We start from the raw sequence: 18,300 nt of genomic DNA on the forward strand, positions 1-18,300 counted from the left end.
AGATGCAGTATCATGAACTAAATTTATCTGCTTGCCTGAAATAATAAAAAATCAGACACAATATATGAAAGAGTTGTTTTCAAGATACTGCACAACAGACAATAAAGGAGAGTGATCACTGTGAGGTGGGAAACAAACAAGATGATCCTTATAATTATCTCAGCTTAAATTTTTGAGAAAGTTTTTAGGACATAGTTCAGGGAGAGGAAACCCAGGAGGATTAAAACAGATTCCTTGAGGGGCTTCCCTGGTGCGCAGTGGTTGAGAGTCCGCCTGCCGATGCAGGGGAAACGGGTTCGTGCCCCGGTCTGGGAAGATCCCACATGCCGCGGAGCGGCTGGGCCCGTGAGCCATGGCCGCTGAGCCTGTGCGTCCGGAGCCTGTGCTCCACAACGGGAGAGGCCACAACAGTGAGAGGCCCACATACGGCAAAAAAAAAAAAAAAAACAGATTCCTTGAGAAGATTAAGCTGAGTGTCTGGGAAGAACAAGGTACTACAGTTGCAGAACACAGTACTGGAAAAAAGAGAGCATCACTGAAAGAAAGCTCTGGGGATCTGCAGAGGGCACCCTTTGAACATTCAGTAGAACACTGTTCATTGTATGCATGTAAGGAAATTGCCTGAGGCTAGAGGAAGATCCATCTGAAAGTATTAAACGATGTCCACAGCAAACAAGGACAGAAATAATGACTGACAGCTTGGAAAAACTCATTATTCAGGCTCATCTAGTAGAGCTTTTAGAAAAGTCTTGCCTCAGTAGTAAGGAATAATTATCCCTAGATTACAAGCTGCTCTAAACACCCCTAACAAATCCTAAAAATGAGACTCAAAAGAAACAAACTGTTTCAAAGTAAGGTAACTTTGTCCCAGAATAAAGCTTAATAAAATCTATAGGAATGCAAAAAATATCTAGCAAACAAAAAGTTAAAATTAACAATGTCTGCCATCAAGTCAAAGATTGCCAAGTGTGCAAGTGAGCAGAAGAATACACCACATAATGAGAAAAAAATCAACCAATAAAAAACAACCTAAACTCACACAGATGCTAGAATTTATAGACAAGTATATTACAACAATTATTATAAACTGCATTCTATATGTTTAAAAAGCTAAGTAGAGGGCCTCCCTGGTGGCGCAAGTGGTTGAGAGTCCGCCTGCCGATGCAGGGGATACGGGTTCGTGCCCCAGTCTGGGAGGATCCCATATGCCGCGGAGCGGCTGGGCCCGTGAGCCATGGCCGCGGAGCCTGCGCGTCCGGAGCCTGTGCTCCGCAACGGGGGAGGCCACAACAGTAAGAGGCCCGCATACCGCAAAAAAAAAAAAAAAAAAAGCTAAGTAGAGTCATGGAATATATAAATAAGACCTAAAGTAAACTTTTAGAGATGTCTGAGGAGAAAAATCCACTGTATGCTGCTAACAGCAAATTAGTTATTGGGGAAGAAAAGATTAGTGAACTTGGGACTTCCCTGGTGGTCCAGTGGTTAAGACTTCACCTTCCAATGAAGGGGGTGCAGGTTTGATCCCTGGTCAGGTAGCTAAGATCCCAAATTCCTTGTGGCCAAAGAGCCAAAACATAAAACAGAAGCAGTATTGTAACAAATTCAATAAAGACTTTAAAAATAGTCCACATGAAAAAAGAAAAAATCTTAAAAAAAAGAAAAGGTTAGTGAACTTGACAATATAATATTATATTGTATTATATTATTTTGTATTATAAAATATTATACTGTATTACATTTTTTTCTCTCTGTATTTCATTCAAAATGAAATACAGAGAGAAAAAAACAAAAAATAAAAAGGATATCAGAGAAATTTGAGACAATTTCAAGCCTGTTAATATTTATGCAATTAGGGTCCCTATAGTAGAGGAAATAAAAGAAGGCTAAACGATTTTGAAGAGATAAAAGCCAAAAAAAAATCCAAATGTGATTAGATTTATAAAACTACAGAACTAAGATGCTCAATGAACCCACCAATTTAAGAAACTCAAGTGCAAAAAGCATAAAGAAAATGGAACCAAGGCATATCATAGTAAAATTGCTCAAAATCACTGATAAAGAGAGAAATTTAAAAGCAGCCAGAAAACCAAGACACTACATACAGAGAAACAAAAATAGGGATGACAACATATTTTATGTAAGAAACAGTGCAAGTGAGGAGAAAATGGAACCTTACTTTTAAAATATGAAAGAAAAAGAAAAAATGTTCAAATAGAATTCTTTACTCAGTAAAAATATCTTTCAAAAATATAAGCAAATTAAAACCTTTTTCAGACACACCAACTGGAAATAATTCATCACCATTATGACTCCACAACAAGAACTACTAAGGGAAGTCCTTCAGGTAGAAAGAAAATGAAACCAAATGGAAATATGTACCTTCTTAAAAAGATGAAGACACACCAACTGGAAATAATTCATCACCATCATGACTCTACTACAAGAATTACTAAGGGAAGTCCTTCGGGTAGAAGGAAAATGAAACCAAATGGAAATATGTACCTTCTTAAAAAGATGAAGAACTCTGGAAATGATAACTACATGGGGAAATAACAAGATTAAACAAGGGCAAAATCTTTGAATAGATACTTCACTAAAGAATATATATGGATGTCAGATAAGCACATAAACAGATGCATGTCATCATTAGTCTTTAGGGAAATTCAAATTAAAACTAAAATGAGGTAACACTAAACACCTATCAGAATAGCTAAAATAAAATGAACTGCCCATACCAAACACTGATAAGAATGTTGAGGAACTAGAACCCTCTTACATTGCCAGTGGTGATGTAAAATTGTACAAACACTTGGGAAACAATTTGACGATTTACCCTATGATCTAGTCATTTTACATCTTAGGATTTAGCCAAATGCTGGGTAATAAGAAATACATGTTTGGTCTTAGTTCCTGGTTCCTTTCTGGCACAGAACTCCTAAAGCCTTTGGAATTTCCTGAGTTATAAGGATGGTAGGAACTCTTTTTGTTCTAATGAGGCAGCTCTTGGCAGCTTTAGGATAGGTACTGAACACCAGAAAGACCAAGCCCCAGAAGCTTGGAACCTTCAGCCCTACCTCCAACCCCAACCCCTGGGGAGAAGGGGCTGAAGACTGAGTTAACCAGCAGCCAATGATTTAATCAATCATGACTATGTAATGAAACCTCCATAACAACCCCTAAACAACAAGGAGAGCTTCTGTGTTGGTGAACATATTCATGTACTAAAAGGACCGATCACCCTAGCTCCAGGGGCACAGAAACTTCTATATTTAAGACTCTTCTAGACCTTGCTCTATATACCTCCTCATCTAGCTATTCATTTGTATACTTTACAATAAACCAGTAAACGTAAGTAAATTGCCTTCCTGAGTTCTGTGAGCCACTCTAGCAAATTATTGAACCTGAGAAGGGGACGCCCCAATTTATAGCTGGTCAGTCAGACATACAAGTGACCCAAGATTTGCAATTGGCATCCGAAGTGGGAGCAGTCTTATGGGACTGAGCACTTTAACTTGTGGGAGCTAATGTTAACACCAGGTAGATGGTGTCAGAATTGAATTTTCGGATACCTAGTTAGCGTCAGAGTTGGAGAAAGGTGTTGGAAAAGACCTGTCTCAGGAGGAAAAAAACAGATCATTAAGCAAAAGCACAAAATATACTTCTTTTTTTTTTTTTTTTTGCTGTACGCGGGCCTCTCACTGCTGTGGCCTCTCCCGTTGCGGAGCACAGGCTCCGGACACACAGGCCCCGCGGCCATGGCTCGCGGGCCCAGCCGCTCCGCGGCATGTGGGATCCTCCGGGATCGGGGCACGAACCCGTGTCCCCTGCATCGGCAGGCGGACTCTCAACCACTGCGCCACCAGGGAGGCCCCAAAATATACTTCTTCATGCATGTTCATCGAAGGTTTATTTTTAGTAGCCAAAATCTGCAAAACATTAGAATATCCTTCGACAGATACATTCATTAAGTGGAATACTACTCAGCTGTAAAAATAATAAATTATTGATACATAAAACACCACAGAAGAACATCAAAATAATTATGCCAAGTGACATAAAGAAGTGCATACTGTATGATTCCAGTTATGTAAAACTCCATAAAATGAAACTAACCTATGGTGAAGCTTGCCAGTGGTTACTTGGAAAGGAGGGAAAAAACAGGAAAGGTAGGGATGGATTAAAGTGGGAATGAAGGAAGTTTGGAGTGGTGGATATGTTCATTTTCTTGCTTGTGGTGATGATATCAAGGTTGTACACATAGGTCAAAATACAATATTTACATAGTATAATTGTCAATTACACCTCAATGAAGCTGTTGTGTTAAAGTAATAATCTACCCATTTTTCTTCTTATCTCTTGTCTTTTCATCTATTCTCATTTGTGTACATGAGTTCTACAGAAGTTTAGATAAAGGCAAATAGTTGTTGCTGAGGAAAGAAAAAATAAAGGGGAAAAAAAGTTTATCACTTCACAGTGCTTGTCTGCCTGAAAGAATAGAGTGCATTCACCATTTTTATTTATGTGTGTGTGGTGTGCATGCACACGTTTTCATGGCTTTTTCTTAAACAAAGTTAAGTCAGTTGGGTCAGCCCATCCATTGACATATCAACTCATACCCACGAAGTCAATCATTTTGAAGGTCAAAGCCATCCTGAAAACGAAATGTAGTCTATTATCTAATAAAGGTCCTTAAAATAATCAAATACATTATTTAAAGGCCTGACTAGTTATGAATCATTCTCAGAAACACCTATTTAAAATCTTTGATAAGCTTCATTTCTCTTGAAAGAAATATCTTTTCAATGCAAGAAAAGGGAAACTCTATTTGCAAAACCCAATAGTATGCATGGTAAAATTTATTAAAATTTTCAAGTGAAAGTTTCTTTCTTAAGATTTGAGACCTTCTTCTGTTAAAACAATTGTGAGGGAAATGTCACAGATGGTCATATGTGAGGCTCTCAGATAAGATCATGTAATGGAGAGCCCTTTCAAGGTTTATCAGTAATTTATATTTATATTCCATTCTCAGTTGAGATCATATTTAATGACAGGTGGAGTATCCTGGGCTCCTTAGTTGAGGAGGGTATTCCTGTACCCTTCGAATAGGAATAAAAAGAATCTGAATTCATAAAATATAAAGGTCATCTCAAATTTGTAGCTACTTAGCAACCAATAAATCCAGAATTAAATTACATGATCAAAGCTAAAACAAACAAAAAGCACCCTTTTTAGTAATGGACTTAAGTATGAAGCGTCTCAGATGCCTGTGAGAAATACAGATGGAATATAAGGTATATCATTTTTGTAACTTTCACAGAGCTCTACTGACATTTACATCAAGACTGTCACTCTATTGGGCAGGAAAACATGTAGAAACTAAAAATGTGACTAGTGTACCTAATATATAACCATTGAGAGAAATAAAAATTATTTAATCCAGGAATTGTTTCTTTATCAAGGTTGAGCTATTTTTAAAGTTGAACTAAAAATGGGGATTATTTAGATGTATATTAAGATACGTAGAAAAATAGAGACCTATATTTCTGCAATTCTAAATACTTACAAAAAATCTAGCAAGGTTGTGGGGGGCATGAAGGAGAGTGGTGATTGCAGAAAAGAAAGGTCTTAAAAACAACAGGAAAATAGTCTAATTTAATTTGTACTTATAATTTTCCTTTCATATATGTGAGTGTGTATGTGTGTTTCTACTTTAGTCTTTTTTCTTCATTCTGTATTCATCATAGGAACTTCAACACTATCTAAATTAGTTTTAGCTATAACAATGCATTACCAAACACTTGCTAATAATTTTTGAGAAGTCATTCAGAATATGTCAAGTTTGAAGTTGAAATTAATATTTTACATGTGATGATTTATGAAGTTTTTTTGTGTAACAAGTATAAGATCATTTCCAATGTATCTAAAAGGAGACTAAAACCAAAACAAACTAATCAAACAAGCAAAAACTAACTAAATTATTTGCTTCATAATTCTTACTTCCTTAACCTAATAATGGAAACTCAACGGTACAAGAAAGGTGAAGGTAGAGAAGGAATAGATTTGCACAGGGATTGAGATTCTTGCTCAATATTTCCAAATATTGTTCACATTGGGTACTAATCTCATGATATATTCATAGAAATTGTTTTAAAAGATTACAAGATAAAATAAACTTCGAAAATGCTACCTATATGCTAAATACAATGAAAACCTCTTGGAGGTCTAAAATTCTTATTAACATGTTAAATGCACTGTTTAAATTATTCAAATCAGAATATACTGCACTCATTTGACCAGAGAAACTTTTTCATTTGAACTAAGTATTTTAAAAATCATCCCTTGGCATTAACTATTACAAAACATATTTGGGAAATACTGTTGTTGGCTAATCTTTTTAATAGTTTAAAAATAAATTATTTTATTCCTACAACATGACTCAAGTTGCTTTTCCATAAGAAAGAATAGATTCCAAAGAGGTGAAAACTTATAGTGTGCATGTTTGGAAATTGTTTTTTACATTAGTAGTAGCTGAGAAGGCAAATGGTATACTTATCTACATTAATTTTCCTGTAATGTTTTTAGATGTCACCTGCCATTTGGGCTCTTCACAATGTGTAGTACAGGAGGAGCTAAAAAGGAGCAGATTCTCCACACATGGAAAAATTATAATAACTCATAATTCAGTAAGTCACTAATAAATAGTCCTAATAAATGTATATAAAATGAAAGCCAAATTAACTACTTGCTGCTTGGCTATAAGAAGCAAAGAAAGAACTTGTAGGTTTTAATGAATTTGAAGCATATCTGTAGTTTTTGGCTCATATTTTGAGGATAATTTCTAGAGAGATCAACTCTAAAACATTAGGCTAGACTAGAGAATCATGGTAATTTATTGTAATTCACAGTAATTTATTGTACCAAAGAGTTCATCTGGGCCTGAGATTCTTAATAATTAACCAGTACTGCATTATATAGGATGTAAATATTTCATTAATAGTAAATTGTCATTGCTTTTGAGTGATTTGTTTCACAAATGTGATCAGATTAAAGATGAAACATATCATTATATCCCTCTTCCTTACATTCTGACATATTGTCTTCAGTGGAAGAAAACAAATGAAAGTTTAGATGTATGTACTGAATCAAATATAAGCTTGAGTTCTATTATTAGAATAGGCCATAAAGGTAAACTTTACCTGTCACATGAGTTGTTACAGGAAATAATTGAAATCTGGGACCTAGTAATTTATATTAAGATATTCTAACAGATGTAATAATGTGCATTACTCCATTGAAAATCTCTTGATCTCCTTTATAGCTCTATAACATGTACTATATTGAAAGCATGTATAGTGTATCCTGTGGATGGCTTGCCCTATTGCCGCCTCTTTCCACAGGCCTTTCTGTACTAAAAAGTCTGGAAGCTAAAAGCCCTATTTCCAGGCCCTTGCTGCCAGAGTTCTGGAAGTGAATTTCATTCTTCAACTGAAAACAATTTCATGCAAGATTTTGAATGAAAGTCAATAAAGTTTCTCTTCTGGCCTACTTCTGTTTTTCTACACACAAGTGAAGCCATGGGGGCCTGAAAGTCAAGAGGATGTTGCAGCTTTCCAAAGTCATCACCAGATTCATGGCAACCATGGAGGCAACAGTAGCATCTAGCTAAGGAAGTATGTTCAGACCCAGCAGGTCCTGTGGCCCCTGTGGTCCCTGTGGTCCCCTGACTTCCATTCCACACCCTCCAATGATTTCCTAAGCATCACACTGTCTGTATTTAGTCCATTTCAGCTTAAAATATCAACTGTGGTTTCTTCTTCTTGCACTGAACCAGGACTGATATGGTAAAAATATTACAGAAAAGATTTTTAAAACTTTCATATTAAAAAATCTGTATAAATAAAATTATAACTGAAAATTATTAAAATGCTAGAAACAAGTTTTCTTTGCAATGCATATGGAAATAACATGAGCACTTATTTTATGTAAAAGTTGTTGGAAAAAATTAGGAATGAAATTCTATTTTTCCAAAAGTTTGTTCAGTTTTGTCATACATATTTTTTTTTTTAATTAGGACAGAAAAAAGCAGAACTCATATGCTTCTTGTCTCTCCATCATCATCACCAATAAATCCATCGTTACCCTTTGACTAACCTAAAACTTAGAGGATAAGGCTTTTTTTTTTTTTTTTTTTTTTTTTTTTTTGCTGTACGCGGGCCTCTCACTGCTGTGGCCTCTCCCGTTGCGGAGCACAGGCTCCGGACACACAGGCCCCGCGGCCATGGCTCGCGGGCCCAGCCGCTCCGCGGCATGTGGGATCCTCCGGGATCGGGGCACGAACCCGTGTCCCCTGCATCGGCAGGCGGACTCCCAACCACTGCGCCACCAGGGAGGCCCGAGGATAAGGCTTTTTAAAGGAAGCATTTCATGTAGTTTATTAAGATGAACTTTCTCCATTGAATTGGTATTGAATAAAACTAGGATTATATTAATAAAATATTAATTTAAAATAATAATAAACAAATAATAATAAACTATCTTTCATGTTTGCTTCATTATGCAGTTTGTGATTTAATCAATACTTTGAAAATTTTTCAAGTAAAAGAGTACTTTTTGTCTAACTTGATCAAAAATTAAATTATGACTTTCAAGTTGTAAGGAAAGCAAAATTCTGCAGAATTTAATATTTTTACAATATATATACACACACATATAAAGGATATTTACATATATTAGCTCATATAACTCTCAATAACACTGTAAGGTTCTGCCATTTTACAGAGAAAGAAAAGGAGACCTAGTGACCTTAAGTGCTTTGACCAAACTAATCAAGAGGCAAAGCTAAAATTTCAGGCCAGATGATCTGAACTGTAAGTCATATAGTGCTGCTGTTGCATTACAATTATTTCTGTGTATTCAGCGTCTGGTATTTATTATATTCTAACTAGCTGACATAAAATTATTAACAAGGATGAAAATAACTACAATACCCAACAAGAAATTGAAAATAATTACTATCTCAGCTCAGACTTAAGTTAAATTCTCACTTACTGGATAAAATTCATATTTAAAGGAATAAAGCTTAATTGAAAAAATATATATATATATAAAACTGAGGGCTTTCCCTGGTGGCGCAGTGGTTGAGAATCTGCCTGCTAATGCAGGGGACACGGGTTCGAGCCCTGGTCTGGGAGGCTCCCACATGCTGCAGAGCAACTAGGCCCGTGAGCCACAACTACTGAGCCTGCGCGTCTGGAGCCTGTGCTCCACAACGAGAGAGGCCACGATAGTGAGAGGCTCGCACACCACGATGAAGAGTGGCCCCTGCTTGCCACAACTAGAGAAAGCCCTCGCACAGAAATGAAGACCCAACACAGCAAAAATTAATTAATTAATTAATTAATTAACTCCTACCCCCAACATCTTAAAAAAACAAAAAACAAAAAACTGAGAAGTGTCCCTCTCTTCCCAAACTCCTGTTTCATTAACTAAACTATTTTCTTGGAAAATTATATTTGATTTTAAATAAGAAACCCAAGTCTAATTAGCTGTGTCATATATTACCTGAAGAAATACTAAATTAATAAAAAAGAAATAGCTTTCAAGGAAGCTAAGAAATTAGTTAAGAGTTAGTTATTGTATCTTGACTCTGGCCTAGGGAGATCATGATATATCAATGAATACAAATATCCAATTCTGATATTAGTGAAGTTAGAAGCAAAAAACAAAACAAAACAAAAACAAATACCTGGCGTAACTTGATCATCTAGACTCTTTAAGATCATCTAACTCTGCTTTTTCTAATTATATTTTCACCATTAATTCTACCTTTTCTATCTATAAGGAGTAGTGTTAGATGCCTGAGTTTGACTGAATCTAGATCCACCAAATACCAAATGTGGTACAAATGTTCAACTTGTAGAGATTTAATTCCTTTATGTATAACTGAGAGTAGTAATAGCATCAAAGTCCCAGTATTACTGCAATATTCAATGAGTTAGTACATGCAAAATCCTTAGAAGACAGTCTGGTATATAAAAAGTAGTTAAGAAGTGCTAGGTAACACTAAATAGTAATTAATATGTATTGAGTTTTCACTATGCACCAGGTAATAAAGTAGACTTTTGTATGCATGATCTTCTTAACCTCACAACTAATTTATGAGGTAATGTCATTTTTTTAGATGAGGAAATTGAGCATAAAGAGGATCCCACTGATTATCAGTAACAACTAATAGTCCAAAATGTTTTGTTGATATACAATTTCTCACTTATATCTGAGATTCTTTACACATTAGTATCCTGTGAATTTGGTCACAATGACTTAATCTCTAGGAAAGTAATACATTTTAGGAGATCAACTGTTAAATTACTCCATGTACCTGCAAAGTTGAACATTAAACTTCTGAAAGTGATGAGTGACCTTACAAGGTACTGTCTTCTTATGAGATTTTATTTGACCCCAGATGACAGACCTCCATTTTGTCACTTTACAAATTTAAGGACAATTTTCTGTCTACCCTTTTTATGGAGTGATTGTGAAATCTTACATTTGGAACCTGTACTCTGTCTGATCTTAATATTTAGAAGGCAGATCTATAAATTTTATTTTAATATCAAATCACCTCAGAATATTTATGAAAATTTTTCATAAGCTGTTAAATTCAGTTTAATAATTGTGTTCAATTGTCACATGGCCTGATTATATATATTATGACCCAGAAGGTGGGGTAGAGATTTTTTTCTGGAACTCACATTACAGATGAAAGACTAGAATAACCTTCCTGGTCTCTTTACATCGCCTTTCCTGCTCTTCCTTAGACAAAAGAGAATGACGAGGGAATGGATATGTGGATGGAGGGTGAGAGGAAAAGGAAATTAGTTCCTTCTTTTCTTTTAATCAATCTCTCTTTCTCATCATCATCACTGTCATCATTATTATTACTGCCATCATCATTACTATCTTAGCCTGTTCCACTTCAGAGAGTATATTTTACTCAGCTTTCATGTATATGACAAATTAGGGGAGCAGGTTCTGCTCCCTGAGGAAGGGCGCAGGAGAGCTAGAATTGTCCAGAGTAGGCTGTAACTGGTTAGATAAGTCTGCTTTCTTCTCAGATAAATTACCAGTGGGCTATTTTGGTCACAGGTCTAAAGTCAAACTTTTCAATCACTTTTTTAGTAATAAAGGTATAATTGGATTATATACTGACCTCTTAATTAGTTCTGAATTTTGGAAGAGGCATAATATTAATTCTCTCCTAAGACTTTCAAAACATAGGACAATCACAATGACCTTCATTGTGACCCCTATAGAAGCAGAGAAAAAGAGGAGACTAGTTGTCAAGCCAAACACCTTCCCATATTTCCATTCCATAATACAGTTTCTAAGAGTATATTCATTACCTTGAGCATCTTCCAATTTATCTATTTTCTCACCTATTTCTCCCAGATATTTCACCAGTGGAGGAGTGAGTACGTATTCAGACACTGCTTGCCTACAAACTTAGTAGTGACTCTCTATATATGTAAATTATTTCACTGAAATACTATGTGGAAAATTATTAAAATAAAATGTATGTTATGCAAACAAGAATTGTTATAATTTGGTAGGAAACACAAAAAAATCAAAGCAATCACTTTTGATACTATTGTAAGAGAAGCCAGAGGGAGTGCACAGTACTAACTCTCAAGAGGAGAAAGGATAACATAATAGATCATTTCTGGCTTTCATTTCTATAAGTATTTGGACTCATTAAATGCATTACTAAGCTCCCTAGAGACATGTTTGCATAATAATTAATTTGCCTAAAAACCCACTCCATCCTCCACAGAAAAGCATAAAAGGTTTTTCATATTCTATATTTATTAGGGTCAGTAACTTGGTTGCTAGGTAAAAGTTTCCAATATAACCAGGAAATCAGAAGAAATAGGCCAAAGAATGAAAGAAGTAGAAAGACGAAAATAGAATATTTTGAAATATTGTTGTAATGTCTATATATATGCAGTTGCCTACTGAAGGGTGAATTCACCTAGCTGATCTAATTACTGCTAATTACTAATAGTTAAAAGACAGTGTTTCCCAGAGGGTTCCTCCAAGCAGGCTCAAAGGTTATTTCCCAGAACACCTTTTGTGACCAACACTACCTAAAGCCCAGAAAGATCAGAACAGCAGTTGGCTTTATTGGAGGGAATTCCCAAGATTTGAAAGAATTCAAATATAGTTATGAAATTTTAACATATAATTTTACATGTGGATATTAGTAGTATTAATTAATAGTAAAAGGTCCTGATATGGTTTTAACATATACCAAGACCCTAAAGCATTTATTCACAGGAAGGAAGACTAGCAGCAAAGAAAGATAAAAAGGAAGAGGAAAAAACGACCATTTCTTTTCTTTCTACAAACAAGTGATGTATAAGCAGCATTCTATTAGTGATTTGGCCTTTATAATGGCTCAAATATCTTTTTTTGAAATATTTAGATATATAATATGCACATGAAGAACAGCGTCATACTAAGTTGACTTAAGATGGGTAAGGTAAATAGATAAACAGATCTCTTATTTAAATGTTTAATAATAAAATATTAACATAGGAACAGAAGAACAAAAATATCAGAGAACTTTCAGAAGAATGAGAAATTACCTGACATAAACGTGTTAGCAATGATCTTCTGCTTGAATACTGAGCTGTAAGGCTAGCAGTCCAAACACTTGAATGCATATGTTAATACTTTGTTCTCTTTCACTTACCTTTTCTCTGTCTTCGTAAGAGCTGCAGGCTATGCCTCCTCTTTGCTCACTGGCTCCTTTCTGCATCAGAACACGGTTAACATCTGTAATTTGATATTAATAAATGAGCTTACAAAAGTCATTTAGCTATGATCAACACTGACTCAGTATGGGGTTTAATGGCGTTACCCTTATTTAAAGTTCTCAATAAATTTTAAGGTATAGAAAATACAGGCCTTGTGGCCTAAATTGAAAACTGTGGAGTTTTGGCTGTCTATGTGAAAAAAAATCCTGCTTTTTTCCTTTTTGGCCTCTTTAGAAATATTTGATATGTATTTGCTCACTGTTTAAAAATTATAATTGCTGGTGATCAATACTGGAAGACATCTGTGGTTCTTGCTGGCATGAAAGAATTTGATTTTTTTTTTTCATTTAAAAGTGCAATGTCACATCTCCAGGAAAGAACTACAGGAAATAGCCTATTCTTAGTTTTCTATTGATTTTTTCTAATATATTAATGAAATGCATATAAAATATTACAGTAAATGCTGTATATATTATTCATTAATGGGCAAAGTACACATTAATAAACTCTTTTCTCCTTGTTTCTAAGGCAACAATTGTATCAAATAAACAGAACTAAAATATTTCATATTTCAATTATACTAATTATAAGTCAGTATATCATATTAAAATAATTTCAACTTTAATATGACAATTTTGCACTGGTACAAACTTAAGGGGGCAAAATGAACAATTCAGCAAAAAAGCAATTACTTCTAATTTTCTATGCTAATTACTGAAGTTGCACTTGATTTTTAAAAATGTAGTCAAGCGTTCTCAGTTTTCCAAGCAAACATTCTTCTGTATTCTTTTCCCCAATATGCCATCACCTTTCCACCTACAATATAGCTTTGGTGCTTATTTCTTTTTCTTTCATAAATTTGTCTTCTTCAAAGCTACTTTTCATTGCCTGCTGAATGCATCAGATCCTATATACTAAGTTTAGGGAAATATTTCTCATGCAGTCTTAGTTCATATGGGATCAATATCACTATGTAGGTTTATAAGAGTTGCTTATGGATGAATATTTTAGACAGTTATTCTTAGATACCACATCTCACATAAAATAGGCAGAAGAATCATTCAGTTCACATAAATGACCATATGTAACATTATTTTTATATTCAACCTCCTTTAGGAAAGAGGACTAAGGTTTGCAGACCTATAATTTTCCTTTCTCCTTCCCAGGGTTTATCTTAAATGTAGAACAAATTAAATATAGTCCTGTGACCATATGAATAGATTATTTGAACAGACTCATTCTTCCTACCATGAATGTAGCCTATCCTTTTTCAAACATAAGTATTTGACATTTTTAATGAAGTCAATGACCCACATAATTTGTACCTGTAAAAGGTCTCAAATACATTTTCCAGAGTCTTATCCAGTAGGGACTTCAGTACAATAACATGTAAAATACACTTTTGACTTGCTGGAAACAATATTTAATCATAAAAATAATGGTAGGGCTTCCCTGGTGGCGCAGTGGTTGAGGGTCCACCTGCCGATGTGGGCACACGGGTTCGTGCCCCGGTCTGGGAGGATCCCACATGCCGCGGAGCAGCTGGGTCCGTGAGCCATGGCCGCTGAGCCTGCGCGTCCGGAGCCTGAGCTCCGCAACGGAAGAGGCCACAACAGTGAGAAGCCAGGGTACAGAAAAAAAATAATAATAATAATAATAATGGTAACTTGGCTACTAATGAAAAAGGGACATTTAATGTCTCATGGATTTAATTTTAATTAATTTATTAAGTTAAAAACAACATAGACTTAACTTTAAAGGATTTGAATTCTACCTACACAGCTATCTGTGTAACCTTCTGGAACTTATTTAATAAATTTGGACACTCTTTATTCATAATATAAGAAGTTTCACTGTAAAGATTCAGCGAAAATATAAATCCCACATTATTATTTTTATTATTTGATTTTTCTTTCTCTATTATTGCTTATTTATTTATTCTATTTTATTTATTATTCTAAGTGTTGTTTTGAGGCAAAGTATCAACTGAAATATGATTTTGAATACATTTTATCTTGAATACATTTTTCTTACAGCACTATCTGACCTGAACATTTACATTTTTAATTTTACAGTTTAGGTCCCCCAAGTGGCTTCTTTACTCTTTTTTGTGGAAGGAAGAATCATCAGGAGAGAAGATTTTGCAATCTACATATTTTGCCCTCTAGTGACATATTTAAATGTGGGAATCATTATCCAAAGGGTGCTATGTATATTGTTTGTATAAATTTCCTATTTCACTTTATTATTATTATTATTATTATTATTATTTTGCGGTACGCGGGCCTCTCACTGTCGTGGCCTCTCCCGTTGCGGAGCACAGGCTCCGGACGCGCAGGCTCAGCGGCCATGGCTCACGGGCCCAGCTGCTCCGCGGCATGTGGGATCCTCCCGGACCGGGGCACGAACCCGTGTCCCCTGCATCGGCAGGCGGACTCTCAACCACCGCGCCACCAGGGAAGCCCCCTATTTCACTTTATTTAACCTACTATTTTTGACCTTGATTTTAATACTTCTGTTTTAACCAAAACTATTTTATTTAAATAAGTAAGCATCAATGACCTTATCCAATAAAGCTAACAGTATTTTCATAGTTAAGAACAAAGGAATAAATATTGAAAGGAGGGAAAATGTTGTTTTATAAATTCTCCTTTTCTAATTTCTGTATTCTGAAGATTATTTCAAGCTGGCATTAACTGGTGGTAATTGGTTGCATTTATCTGGTAGTAGCTTAGTGCACATTGAACTGAACGAGATCATGTGAAGAGCAAGTAGTATTAACTGCAATTTTCAGATCTGATTGTGTTAAATAAAAGCCTAAGAAAAAACAAGGAGTTTGCCTGAGCAATCATTCCAGAGGTATACAAAAGTTTTATACCAATCTGTTATCCTTATGAGAGGTAATCTACATGCAAATATAATGAAGGCAGATTGGTCTGAACAGTTAGGAAGCTATCTCAAAGTCCTGGAGTATGTTTATTCATACTTCAGTCTATCCGAATAGCTAGGCAGGTAATAGATTGAAGCATGAATAGTTACAAATTAGTGGTAAGAACCCTTCTTCCAAGATAACCTAGAACCATTATAGAAAGCAATTTGATTGCTCTTTTGGATCTATCAGCCATAAAAGGTTTAATAAAATACTTTGTTTCTCAGTCTCTATTGCCTTATCCATTAAAGGAGGTCCCTAATAAACTTTCAGAAATCTCCCAAATATTCACTTTGTAGTATTTCTTTCTTTCAAATTATCAGAGAAGAAGAGAGCCTAAATATTAAAAAACAGAAATAAATAATTAAGCAAATAAATAAATAAATGAGACGTGCTAGTAGGTGGAAGAGAATCAGTAAGATCTCACTTAATATGGAGTAATAGAAAAGAAGGAAAAATAATCTGGACCATGGAAATATATAACAGGGTATGGCTTGGCCCATGGAAAAGCCATCAGCAGAAAATAAAGCAATATAGAAATGATAGAGGAAAATTCTCCAAAAGGGAAGAAAAAAGCAACACTTGGATAAAGAGGTGAAGATAGAGAAAAGTGTCAAGTAGAGGAAAAGGAAATTCAAAACTTCACTCCTTTAGGGACAGGCAGGGATATTTAAGCTTGGGAAAAAGCAGAAAATGGAGGATCTTCAGGCTTTGTATGTTTAAGGCAAGCTTCGAGTGGTTCTGAGGTGTAACTGTTGTTAGACTCTTTGGTAATCTGCTTCTGTATTCTTTGTCAGAAGTGGCCATAAGATTGAAAATATTAGAACAAAATTAGATTGTAGAAAACTGAAGTCCAATACTAGAGAGAAAAATTGTAATAGAAGAAACTATGCATTTTAGTCAAGAAAAATAATTTGCCCAGAGTCTAAGAAAACCTACAAATTCAATAACTATGGCATGTTACTACTCTCTGAGAAATTATAAAGGAGGTACAAAGATGGGATATAGGAAACTGCAAAATGCTGCTGCCTTGGAATTCTTTTGGCCAAAACAAGTCTCAAGTTTAGGCTGCTTTGTTCATCTCCTCTTCACTCTGTCAGTGAGGGAGGGATTCCTGCCCAAGCACACAACACCTGAGACTGGACAGATGAGTTTGACAGCAGATTATTAGTCACATATATTCACATCCTAGGGGAAGAGAAGACCACGCTGCATAGGTCCACACAGTAGTTGTACTTGGGAACAGAGGGAACAAGCAGGGACTGCGGGAGGAGAACTTTGTAGTATCAGGAAGGATAGTGTCCCTAATTCCCACAGGAGGACTTGATTGGCTTGAATAATTTTAAGGGCTGGCAGCGACATGAAACCCATTATTTTGAGGAGTGGTGAAGTGAAGCTGGTCTGGCTGATAGAGGAACTAGCTGGGCATAGCTTCCCATCTGCTGGAAGGCATATCTGGGGAAGGCAAGGGAACTCATGGTTAGGACTTTGAGTCCCTGTGAGGTGCAAAGATGTCAAGGCAGCAATTCATACTGCATTTTAATTTCAAGCGTTATACCACACAACTCAGACTGAATGGAGAGAGAACTAATCTCCACCTCTGTAGTGGCTGTGCACTCTGCTGACTGATCTAAGCATGCATTCCAGACTTCCCTTTCCTGCATGGATCTGGGCAAAGATTGGCCACTAAGGAAATCTGCATGAGATTTGAAAGTGGAAGTGAAGCAGCAGGCATGAGGATATGGGTGTGAGGGAGACGCTACTGTAGCTCATGCATGGTGTCACAGACCTGCTGGCATACCTTGTTGAGACACCTTGCGAGGCCACAATAGGTCCTGCAGCTCCTCCACTTTCCATGAATCTTTGTCAAAACCTATAATGAGTCTCAGTTTACTCAACTTGCGACCTAACAAATTAGCCTGCCACAGTTTCGTGGATGCTGGCAGATAACACAAAATCCCTAGGTCAGAATCAAAGGACTTTGCACAGCACAACAGGCAGCATGAATTTCATGTCTGTGCTTATTCTCTTGTCCTGCAAAACCCACAGAGGCCACATGAAATGGTCCAGGGTGATGCTTAGTATTTCCTCAATTCATCAGAATTGAGGAATTACTGAGCTGAGGAAAGCCTAATCTTTTAAAGGTGACGTAAGCAAAACTTCCCAAAGTCTGCAACTGAGGAAGACAGTATCTTTATTGTATTGGTCGGCAATAAGTATGCCTTTTGTCCTGGGGAAAGGGTCTGTCTTCACAACTGTTAGCTATACAAACATCCTTGATGTTTAGCTCCATAGTGAAGTGACCAGCTTCTACTGTAGGTTACCTATATCACTGGTATCGACACTAGAAGTGGTGAGGGGACAGTGTTGCACTTGTGGGTTCCAGTTAGTTCTTATAGTTGCCGAGTCTGTCCTGGCTCTCTCTCAGCACAAGTCCATCTTTCTAACTGCCTGGCACCAGGTGCAGAAGCAATAGGTATACAAATATTGTTTAACCAGCTCACATAGTTGTCTTTGGCCATTTTCTAAAAAAAAACCTCTTATTCCATGGAAGTC

The sequence above is a fragment of the Mesoplodon densirostris genome, chromosome 12 (genome assembly GCF_025265405.1).
Source record: "Mesoplodon densirostris isolate mMesDen1 chromosome 12, mMesDen1 primary haplotype, whole genome shotgun sequence".
NCBI lineage: Eukaryota > Metazoa > Chordata > Mammalia > Artiodactyla > Ziphiidae > Mesoplodon > Mesoplodon densirostris.